The 11,715-nt window shown below is 43.8% G+C and overlaps 1 protein-coding gene across 6 annotated transcripts in view; it reads right to left on the minus strand.

Annotated features, from left to right (window-relative positions):
- Positions 1-3,917, minus strand: part of LOC110532700 (serine/threonine-protein kinase receptor R3) — a 46,010-nt gene extending 42,093 nt beyond the window's left edge. For 2 of the 6 annotated variants that reach the window (XM_036988723.1, XM_036988720.1), the window contains exon 1: positions 3,706-3,917. The gene's annotated coding sequence lies outside the window, so the exon portion shown is untranslated. Of the gene's footprint in view, positions 1-3,142 lie in introns of all 6 variants that reach the window. The other 4 variants (XM_036988722.1, XM_036988719.1, XM_036988724.1 and 1 more) reach the window with 2 other exon arrangements.
- Between the last annotated feature and the right edge of the window lie 7,798 nt (positions 3,918-11,715).

An 11,715-nucleotide genomic window follows, 5' to 3' on the forward strand; every position in this document is an offset into this window, starting at 1 on the left:
GTGGTGGTGGGGAGGAAAGTCCCCTCTGGATTACATAGATGTTGTGGTGGTGGGGAGGAAAGTCCCCTCTGGATTACATAGATGTTGTGGTGGTGGGGAGGAAAGTCCCCTCTGGATTACATAGTTGTTGTGGTGGTGGTGGGGAGGAAAGTCCCCTCTGGATTACATAGTTGTTGTGGTGGTGGAGAGGAAAGTCCCCTCTGGATTACATAGATGTTGTGGTGGTGGGGAGGAAAGTCCCCTCTGGTTTACATTGATGTTGTGGTGGTGGGGGAGGAAAGTCCCCTCTGGATTACATAGTTGTTGTGGTGGTGGGGAGGAAAGTCCCCTCTGGATTACATAGATATTGTGGTGGTGGGGGGAGGAAAGCCCTCTGGAATACATAGTTGTTGTGGTGGTGGGAGGGAAAGCCCTCTGGATTACATAGTTGTTGTGGTGGTGGGGGAAGGAAAGTCCCCTCTGGATTACATAGATGTTGTGGTGGTGGGGGAAGGAAAGTCCCCTCTGGATTACATAGTTGTTGTGGTGGTGGGGAGGAAAGTCCCCTCTGCATTACATAGTTGTTGTGGTGGTGGGGAGGAAAGTCCCCTCTGGATTACATAGTTGTTGTGGTGGTGGGGAGGAAAGTCCCCTCTGGATTACATAGTTGTTGTGGTGGTGGGGAGGAAAGTCCCCTCTGGATTACATAGTTGTTGTGGTGGTGGGGGAAGGAAAGTCCCCTCTGGAATACATAGTTGTGGTGGTGGGGGAAAGAAAGTCCCATCTGGATTACATAGATGTTGTGGTGGTGGGGAGGAAAGTCCCCCCTGGATTACATAGATGTTGTGGTGGTGGGTAGGAAAGTCCCCTCTGGATTACATAGATGTTGTGGTGGTGGGGAGGAAAGTCCCCTCTGGATTACATAGATGTTGTGGTGGTGCGGGGAGGAAAGGAACCAGTGGAGGCAACAGCAGCATTCTCCTCCATTGGGACATTAAAGGCCTAAACAACTGAACTGATGTATTTAACTTTGTAAGACAATTTACTAGATATGATCAGATGACAGAAGAATCTTTGTCATTCAACTAATATTTTTCCCCCACATATATCCATGATTGTATGTTCAGTATCTGTTGATAAGTAAAGTATTTACAGCTTTAATCCTGTGATTGTTGTGACTCAGAGCTTGCTATGATGAGAGAGAGAAGACTGGGAGTCTGGTCTGGTATGTCTAATTGTATCTGCATTAGACAGACATGGCAAAGCAAGGCTTAGTGGTCTGTCTGTAAGGTTCAATTACTGAGTACATCCCAAATGGCACCTTATTACATATTTAGTGCACTACTTTTGACCAGGACCCATAGGACTCCAGTCAAAAGTAGTGCACTGTGTAGGGAGTAGGGTGCCTTTTGGGACTCAGGTATTGTATATGTTCTCTCTAACATGTGAGGTAGAATCAGCTCTCCTCTATACTCCCATGCTTAAACCAACATGATAAATGGAAACAGAATACTTCAAGAAATGTGCAAACAGAGCCTGGCTCCCTGTCACAGTTAACCACACCTGGCTCCCTGTCACAGTTAACCACACCTGGCTCCCCGTCACAGTTAACCACACCTGGCTCCCTGTCACAGTTAACCACACCTGGCTCCCTGTCACAGTTAACCACACCTGGCTCCCTGTCACAGTTAACCACACCTGGCTCCCTGTCACAGTTAACCACACCTGGCTCCCTGTCACAGTTAACCACACCTGGCTCCCTGTCACAGTTAACCACACCTGGCTCCCTGTCACAGTTAACCACACCTGGCTCCCTGTCACAGTTAACCACACCTGGCTCCCTGGTACAGTTAACCACACCTGGCTCCCTGGTACAGTTAACCACACCTGGCTCCTCTACTACAGATGGCCTGCACCATGGCTCGTCATAATAGCCCACACAACACCTTAAAAGACTACTGATGATGGGAAAGATAAAGTGTTGAGTAGGAGTGATGATCAAGGAACAGTTTTGACTTTAGATATTAATGAATAAGATTACATGGACGGGGGACCTGATCCTAGATCAGCACTCCTACTCAGAGACCCCTTATGAATGAGGCCCTTGATCTAGCATCATGTCCCTCGTTCATATAATCATATTCATTATTATCTAAAAGGCAAACCCGGTCTTAGATCGGCAGGACTGTTACTCTGACACTGCCTTATGAATATTGGCTCTGGGTTTTGCTTTCAATAGAGTCAATAACGGCCCATGTGTTGCAATGTTCTATTCTGTAACCTGAACCGTGCTTTATCTTGGTATGAATAGTTAACATGTAGAAGTCATGTTTATCTTTCACATTTCTTCTCTGCTTCTTTGTCCTCCATTCCTTTCATTCGAAAGAGAAGCTCTCAAATAAATATTTAGTTCTCAAAGGATATTTACAGATGTTTTTGGAATACTGAGAAACTGCTAAATGTCCAACTATATTATTAAAGCATGATAACATGGTTATATCAGGAAATTTTTCTTCATTTTAAAGCCCGTTTGTACACTAACTTAGCACATAATTGAAAAGGATAATGCTCAATGTCACTGCTGGAGACATTCTAGAGTGGAAACATTTGAAGGCGTTCTATCCAATAAGCGTCGCTGTGGTTCAGAGTTGTCCGTTGTGGTCCAGGTGTGACATATGTCAGTTAGGCATTATAAACCGGGTCGTTTGAGCCCTGAATGCTGTTTGGCTGAAAGCCGTGGTATATTAGACCTTATACCACGGGTATCACACAAAATTACTTGTCTACTGTTGTAATTACGTTGGTAACCAGTTCATAATAGCAATAAGCCACCTTGGGGGTTTGTGGTATATGGCCAATATAGCACGACTAAGGGCTATATCCAGGCACCCCTTCGTTGCGTCGTACATAAGAACAGCCTTTAACCGTGGTATATTGTCCATATACCACACCTCGTCGGGCATTATTGCTTAATTAGAGGTAGGCTACGTGATTTACCAGCATCCACCTGTTCATTCTCACAATATTAGGACATCATAGCCTACAACAGATACTTGTAATAACTAAATGTTCCCAGTTATTAGAAAAGCAATCCACACCGAGACAAAAATGTAAACGAATAGGCAACAGCTGTCACAAATGTCCGATTGAATGTGACTTTTACCTGTTTTTCCCTTCTACGTGCAGCTCTCTTTCCTCTTGCTTTTCACGCGGAAGCCAAATGGTGTACCATGGAAATGCAGCACGTTTGTCCAATATTAAAAACGAAATGTGTATTTTAAAGTATTAAAAGACACCCAAAAGTCATGTATTAGATACGTCTTCAATCGTGTGTCAACCTTTGAGTTCAGTGAACGCTTTTAGTTCCAAATGTTCAATCCTAAAATCTCGCCACATCCTTTCCCCTTTCGATGCTGATCAGCCACTACACCGACTGCTCCTCTCAACCTTTTCGGTCTCTTAAAACTATGTCACACATCCAATAAAAACGATTCTAAACCGAAAAGCCAAAATATCTGCCGAAAAATTAGCGATCTTTATGCCCGAGATATAGTCCGTCCAAGTTGAACATATTTGTATCGTCTGAAGCGCAACACAATGACCCTGTATCTCGGGCTAAAATCTTCCACTGATAAACCGAAAACACGAAACTCTAGCCTGGAACATAGGCTACTAGACGTCAGTCTTCTGTTTTTAATAAAGAACTTAACTAACACAATTAAATACCTTCTCAAACAGCCAATATCTCCATCTCGATAAAGTATCCTACTTAGAACGCCTAGGAACCTAACTTTGCTCTGTTCCCGATTCATGCGCAATATCAAGCCTACGGAGATTTTAAATACACAATTTTGTCCCACCCCTCATTGTCCTGGAAGGGATCTGGCTGGAATGTGCTCTCAGAGCAGTTTTCCTGTTTCTGACAAGCATCTCATTTTTTCTTCTGGTTTTCGCACTTGTAGCCTGGCGTCTCTGTATACTGCCATTACAGAGTTACAGGCTTTGGGTCTGCACTATATAGGGAATAGGGTGCCATTTGGGACATAACTTGTCCATTTGCTCCCTGCCCCTACTGCTACCCCCATGGATGATGATGTCAGTGGTATTACAGCTGGAATCCGGCCTCCTTCCTCTGTTGTGTTACAGCAACAAATAACTATTTTTGAACACACATTGTATCAAATATGTTACTATATTAGGCTCATATCCTCCTCAAAAGGACAGTCGGAGCTCTAGGCGAATATTTCACTATTTTAACCAGGTCACCCTAGCAGACAAAAAAGCCTGAGTGATATCTCTCTTCATTGGTGTAATGTGTATTCCCTTCCTCGTTCACATGGATGGTCCTTAATCTATCCTCTAGGCCTATGTACAGCTGCTACACAACTGGGAGGCCTCATGGTCCTTAATCTATCCTCTAGGCCTATGTACAGCTGCTACACAGCTGGGAGGCCTCATGGTCCTTAATCTATCCTCTAGGCCTATGTACAGCTGCTACACAGCTGGGAGGCCTCATGGTCCTTAATCTATCCTCTAGGCCTATGTACAGCTGCTACACAGCTGGGAGGCCTCATGGTCCTTAATCTATCCTCTAGGCCTATGTACAGCTGCTACACAGCTGGGAGGCCTCATGGTCCTTAATCTATCCTCTAGGCCTATGTACAGCTGCTACACAGCTGGGAGGCCTCATGGTCCTTAATCTATCCTCTAGGCCTATGTACAACTGCTACACAGCTGGGAGGCCTCATGGTCCTTAATCTATCCTCTAGGCCTATGTACAGCTGCTACACAGCTGGGAGGCCTCATGGTCCTTAATCTATCCTCTAGGCCTATGTACAGCTGCTACACAGCTGGGAGGCCTCATGGTCCTTAATCTATCCTCTAGGCCTATGTACAACTGCTACACAGCTGGGAGGCCTCATGGTCCTTAATCTATCCTCTAGGCCTATGTACAGCTGCTACACAGCTGGGAGGCCTCATGGTCCTTAATCTATCCTCTAGGCCTATGTACAGCTGCTACACAGCTGGGAGGCCTCACACCAACAGTCTAAGGGAAGATAGAGCAATATGCTCTTCCCTTTCCATCATCAGCATGTATTTTTCCTTCCACACATTACAATTGTGAGAGGTTGAGATCCAGGTTGTTCTCAGCATTCTTTCAGAGCCAGGCAACACTACAGAAATCAGTAGGACATCTCATTCTATTTCTTTGGGCTGCCCAGTTTGTCTCTTTTCTTTCCAGGCTATGTTGAAAGTCTTTGTTTTTTGTGCAATAATCGCACAGAGAGAGGATGGAGAATGAAATCCTGTTTATATGATGAACTTCAATAGAATGGAGAAAGTCGGAGTAATGTTTTCCTTTGACAGCCGACCGCCATTTCTTTCCAAAGAAGTTGAGTACTTTTCTAATTTTAAACTAAAGACCACATCCTGAATGAAAATACCTGTCATAAAAAAAACATGCTTCCGTACGGTATCATAATGTGCTGTGCAACCATTTTTCTGAGTTATAAAAAACATGAGGGGAAATGCATAAACAGTCTGTGATATACAGTATGTACATCCTGTCTGAGGACTCCCAGTCTCAGAGTGCATCACAAATGGCACCCTATTCCCTATTGAACAGGGCCCGTAGGGCTCTGGTCAGAAGTAGTGCTCTACATAGGGAATAGGGTGCCATTTGGGAGGTAACCTCAGGCTTTAGTCACAGGTGTTTGTCTGTTTGTTTGTCTGTTTGTTTTTCCTAATTGGTATCGTTTGTTTATTCCATATACTGATATTTATGGTCTGGAGATAGTTCTTAGCATCTAATAAAAATAGCTTTATTCATCATTTATTCAATCAAACCCTTTCTATTTTTTCTCCTTCTTGTGACACAGCTCGAAGTAACTGGACTTTTACGGCCACTGATCCCAAGTCAGACGTAAAACACTGAATCCTAAAATCTTTCCTCATCTAGATCCTTTACTCTTTCGATTGGGATCAAGCTCAGTGGGCTATTTATGCTTTGGTGCTCCTCTTAACTTTTTGTTAAAAAAAAGACTGTTCTGCTCCAATAAAAAAAACTCTAAACTGAACATCCAAGAAACTTTGATGGGAACCCACCTACACATGTCAGAGATACGTTCCAAGTTGACCAGATTTGTCTCGTCGCAGTGACGCTTTATCTCGGGCAAAAATCTTTCACTGAAAATCGAAAACACTAAGCTCGGGTCTAGAACACTAGGCGTCAGTCTTCCACTTTGAAATAACTTCACAAACAACCCCATCGCCCCCTCTCAATAAAATACGTAGCCTGCCTATGAACCTAACTTGTTCCTGATTCAAGTGGAAGATAAACCCTACAGAGATTATCCCACCCGTCATTGTGTTGAGTCTGGCTGGAACCTGCTCTCATACTGGTTCTCCTGTTTCTGGCAAACCTCTTATTTACTCCTCTGGTTCTCCTGTTTCTGGCAAACCTCTTATTTACTCCTCTGGTTCTCCCCATGTAGCCTGGCTTCTCTGAATACTGCAGTTAAAGGGTTACAGATGTGGCTTTGGTGTCTCTCAGTGTGGGAGTTGAAGATCGGCTGTTGTAAATGCTACAGTACATAATAAAGCATCAAGCAGACAACATTTTTGCTCTTGAACTTAAATTCTAACTTGATTATTAGGCCTAGGGGGGGAGAGTAATGCTCACTGTCGATGTATCATTAACAAAGTGATACTGACCTGAGGTTACTGTGCCCAGTGGGACGTTAGAAGAGCAGCCGTCCAACGGCATGGCGCTTCCTAAGGACGCTGACTGGACCCCAAGACAGACAGAGGTCCATCCCAAATGGCACCATATTTGCTATGTAGTGCACTATACTCTTGGGAATAGGGTACTTCTTGCCCATTGAGCAAGTAGTGGAATACAGTGCCTTGCGAAAGTATTCGGCCCCCTTGAACTTTGCGAACTTTTGCCACATTTCAGGCTTCAAACATAAAGATATAAAACTGTATTTTTTTGTGAAGAATCAACAACAAGTGGGACACAATCATGAAGTGGAACGACATTTATTGGATATTTCAAACTTTTTAACAAATCAAAAACCGAAAAATTGGGCGTGCAAAATTATTCAGCCCCTTTACTTTCAGTGCAGCAAACTCTCTCCAGAAGTTCAGTGAGGATCTCTGAATGATCCAATGTTGACCTAAATGACTAATGATGATAAATACAATCCACCTGTGTGTAATCAAGTCTCCGTATAAATGCACCTGCACTGTGATAGTCTCAGAGGTCCGTTAAAAGCGCAGAGAGCATCATGAAGAACAAGGAACACACCAGGCAGGTCCGAGATACTGTTGTGAAGAAGTTTAAAGCCGGATTTGGATACAAAAAGATTTCCCAAGCTTTAAACATCCCAAGGAGCACTGTGCAAGCGATAATATTGAAATGGAAGGAGTATCAGACCACTGCAAATCTACCAAGACCTGGCCGTCCCTCTAAACTTTCAGCTCATACAAGGAGAAGACTGATCAGAGATGCAGCCTAGAGGCCCATGATCACTCTGGATGAACTGCAGAGATCTACAGCTGAGGTGGGAGACTCTGTCCATAGGACAACAATCAGTCGTATATTGCACAAATCTGGCCTTTATGGAAGAGTGGCAAGAAGAAAGACATTTCTTAAAGATATCCATAAAAAGTGTTGTTTAAAGTTTGCCACAAGCCACCTGGGAGACACACCAAACATGTGGAAGAAGGTGCTCTGGTCAGATGAAACCAAAATTGAACTTTTTGGCAACAATGCAAAACGTTATGTTTGGCGTAAAAGCAACACAGCTGAAAACACCATCCCCACTGTCAAACATGGTGGTGGCAGCATCATGGTTTGGGCCTGCTTTTCTTCAGCAGGGACAGGGAAGATGGTTAAAATTGATGGGAAGATGGATGGAGCCAAATACAGGACCATTCTGGAAGAAAACCTGATGGAGTCTGCAAAAGACCTGAGACTGGGACGGAGATTTGTCTTCCAACAAGATAATGATACAAAACATAAAGCAAAATCTACAATGGAATGGTTCAAAAATAAACATATCCAGGTGTTAGAATGGCCAAGTCAAAGTCCAGGCCTGAATCCAATCGAGAATCTGTGGAAAGAACTGAAAACTGCTGTTCACAAATGCTCTCCATCCAACCTCACTGAGTTCGAGCTGTTTTGCAAGGAGGAATGGGAAAACATTTCAGTCTCTCGATGTGCAAAACTGATAGAGACATACCCCAAGCGACTTACAGCTGTAATCGCAGCAAAAGGTGGCGCTAAAGTATTAACTTAAGGGGGCTGAATAATTTTGCACGCCCAATTTTTCAGTTTTTGATTTGTTAAAAAAGTTTGAAATATCTAATAAATGTCGTTCCACTTCACGATTGTGTCCCACTTGTTGTTGATTCTTCACAAAAAAATACAGTTTTATATCTTTATGTTTGAAGCCTGAAATGTGGCAAAAGGTCGCAAAGTTCAAGGGGGCCGAATACTTTTGCAAGGCACTGTATATAGACAATAGGGTGCCATTCAGAACGCTGCTCTGACTGAGACAGCCAGTCCCACATCGATCCCTACTCTTACCCATTGGACGGAACCCTTCAGTGGTTGCAGATCTGACTAATGGGCGATGACACACTCACTGTCCATGGTATTGCAACTGGTATCCGGTCACCATCCCCTTTAATGTTTCAGAAACAAATATAAAAACCATTTTTGAACACACACTTTTTAGGCCTTCACTATAATTAAGCAATAAGGCCCGGGGGGGGGGGTGGGGGGGGGGCAATATACCGCGTCGAAGGGCTATTCTTACACGACGCAACACAGAGTGCTAGGACACAGCCCTTAGCCGTGGTATATTGGCCATATTGCTATTGCTATTATAAACTGGTTACCAGCGTAATAAGAGCAGTAAAAATACGTGTTTTGTCATACCCATGGTATACGGTCTGATATACCACGACTGTCAGCCAATCAGCATTCAGGGCTCGAACCTAGAGCTTTGGGAAATATTGCACCATTTTGGCCAGCTTTGGTCATTATGAAATATCCTAGAAAAGGAAGTCTGCAAGGCCTACAGTCTAAATCTAATAAATGTAGCTATCTAGATCCAGTGGAACACTTTATCTAATACTGAACTGTTGATCTCCCACCATGATCCAAATATGGCTGCCTCCTTTATGGGAACGCTGAATTACACTGAAGCGTGGGTGAGATATTTTCTTCTCAGTAATGGGAATTTCTTGTTCTCATGGCCCTTAATCTATCCTCTTGGGCTGTGTACAGATACACGCACAGCTGGTAACCCTCAAATCAGCTGTTTTAGCAAAGAGAGAGCAAACTGTTATTTTTGATCAGCAGCATGTCTTTTTCCTTCCCAAAATTAATCTGTGAGATGTTGAGATCTGGGTTGTTTGTAACATTCTTTCAGCACCAGCTAGGCAGCACCAGCTAGGCAATATCAGCTAAGCAGCACCAGCTAGGCAGCACCAGCTAGGCAGCACCAGCTAGGAAGCACCAGCTAGGCAACACCAGCTAGGCAGCACCAGCTAGGCAACATCAGCTAGGCAGCACCAGCTAGGCAACACCAGCTAGGCAGCACCAGCTAGGCAGCACCAGCTAGGAAGCACCAGCTAGGCAGCACCAGCTAGGCAGCACCAGCCAGGCAGCACCAGCCAGGCAACACCAGCTAGGCAGCAACAGCTAGGCAGCACCAGCTAGGCAACACCAGCTAGGCAGTACCAGCTAGGCAGCAACAGCTAGGCAGCACCAGCTAGGCAACACCAGCTAGGCAGTACCAGCTAGGCAGCACCAGAAAAATAGAAGGATATCATTCTATTTCTAAGGACAGCACAACAGCACAGTTTGTTTTGTTGTTGTGCCAAAATCTCACAGAGACAGGAGGGAGAATTAAAACGTGTTTAGGATTTTATTCAATAGAATAGAGAGACAGGCAATGTCTGCTTCTAAAAGAAGTTGAGCACTTTTCAAATGTTAACGTAAAGAGCACATCCTGAATGAAAATACCTGTGAAACATAAATGTGCTTTTGTACAGTAACATAATGTGCCGTGCAGCCATTTTTCTAAGTAATAGAAAACATGAGTCATCATGGAAATGCATAAACAGTCTGTGATATACAGTATGAATCTCCTGTCTGAGGACTCCCAGTCACAAATGCCACCCTATTCCCTATTGAACAGGGCCCATAGGGCTCTGGTCAGAAGTAGTGCACTACATGGAGAATAGGTTGCCATTTTGGAGGCAGACTCAGTCTTTAGTCAAAGGTTCTACTATGGTCTCTCTCTGACCTCCTTGAGGCTTTTATTTTGATGTAGACTGTATATTGACTAGTTCCCCAACTGCAAAGGGGAACTGAGACAAACATTGTAGAGATACTTTGAGAAAGTTTCATTGGTTCTATCTTGGTAGGTTGATCTACTGACATGAAAAGTTGATGAGTGTCCTTTGTAAATTTAAAAATTATTGCTTTAGTTTGAATCTTATTCCTCCTATTTGTCTGTTTGTTTTTCCAAATGGATCTTGTTTGTTTATTTATAGACTGATATTTATGGTCTGGAGATAGCGGTCTAAGGCACTGCATCGCAGTGCTTGAAGCGTCACTACAGACCTGCGTTCGATCCCAGGCTCTGTCACAACCGACCCGGAGTCCCATAGGGTGACGCACAATTGGCCCAGTGTCATCCGGGTTAGGGGATGGTTTGGCCGGGGGCTTTACTTGGGGTGTTTCCTCCGACACACTGGTGCAGCTGGCTTCCCGGGTTAAGCGGGCGGGTGTTAAGAAGCGCGGTTTGGCGGGTTATGTTTCAAGGGACGCATGACTCGACCCTCTCCCGACCCCATTGGGGAGTTGCAGCGATGAGACAAAATTGAAATCATGAAATTGGGGAGAAAAAAGGGGGTAAAATACAAAAAAGCCCCATGAAGTTTTAAGTATTACAAAAGAGATCTGCACAATGACTTGGAGGATTACTGGCTGAGTGGACATTACCCCTCCCATGTATTGCATCCTTTGGGTTATGCCGCTACCTATGGTTAGGTCGTGTGGTTACGCCCCATGGTTACAGACATATCTATTGTTAGTCGCTATGGTTACAGACGTATAGTTAGTCTTTATGGTTACGCCCCATGGTTACAGATGTACAGTATATATATTTAGGCTGTATGGTTAAGCCCCATGGTTACAGATGTATCTATATTTAGGCTGTGTGGTTATGCCCCATGGTTACAGATGTATCTATATTTAGGCTGTATGGTTACTCCCATGGTTACAGATGTATCTATATATAGGCTCTGTAGTAGATGGGTAAAAAAAGCCAACTCTGAATATCCCTTTGAGCATGGTAAAGTTAATAATTACACTTTGGAAGGTGTATCAATACATCCAGTCACTACAAAGATACAGGCGTCCTTCCTAACTTAGTTGCCAGAGAGGAAGGAAACCGCTCAAGGAGTTCACCATGAGGCCAATGGGGATTTTAAACGAGTTACAGAGTTAAATGGCTGATATGAGAAAAGTGAGGATGGATCAACAACATTGTAATTACTCCACAATACTAACCCAAATGACAGTGAAAAGTAGGAAGCCTGTACATAATGCAAATATTCCAAAACATGCATCCTGTTTGCAATAAGACACAAAAGTACTACTGCAAATAATGTGTCAAAGAAATTAACTTTTGTCCTGAATACAAAGTGTTATGT

Source organism: Oncorhynchus mykiss, chromosome 9 (assembly GCF_013265735.2).
Source record: "Oncorhynchus mykiss isolate Arlee chromosome 9, USDA_OmykA_1.1, whole genome shotgun sequence".
NCBI lineage: Eukaryota > Metazoa > Chordata > Actinopteri > Salmoniformes > Salmonidae > Oncorhynchus > Oncorhynchus mykiss.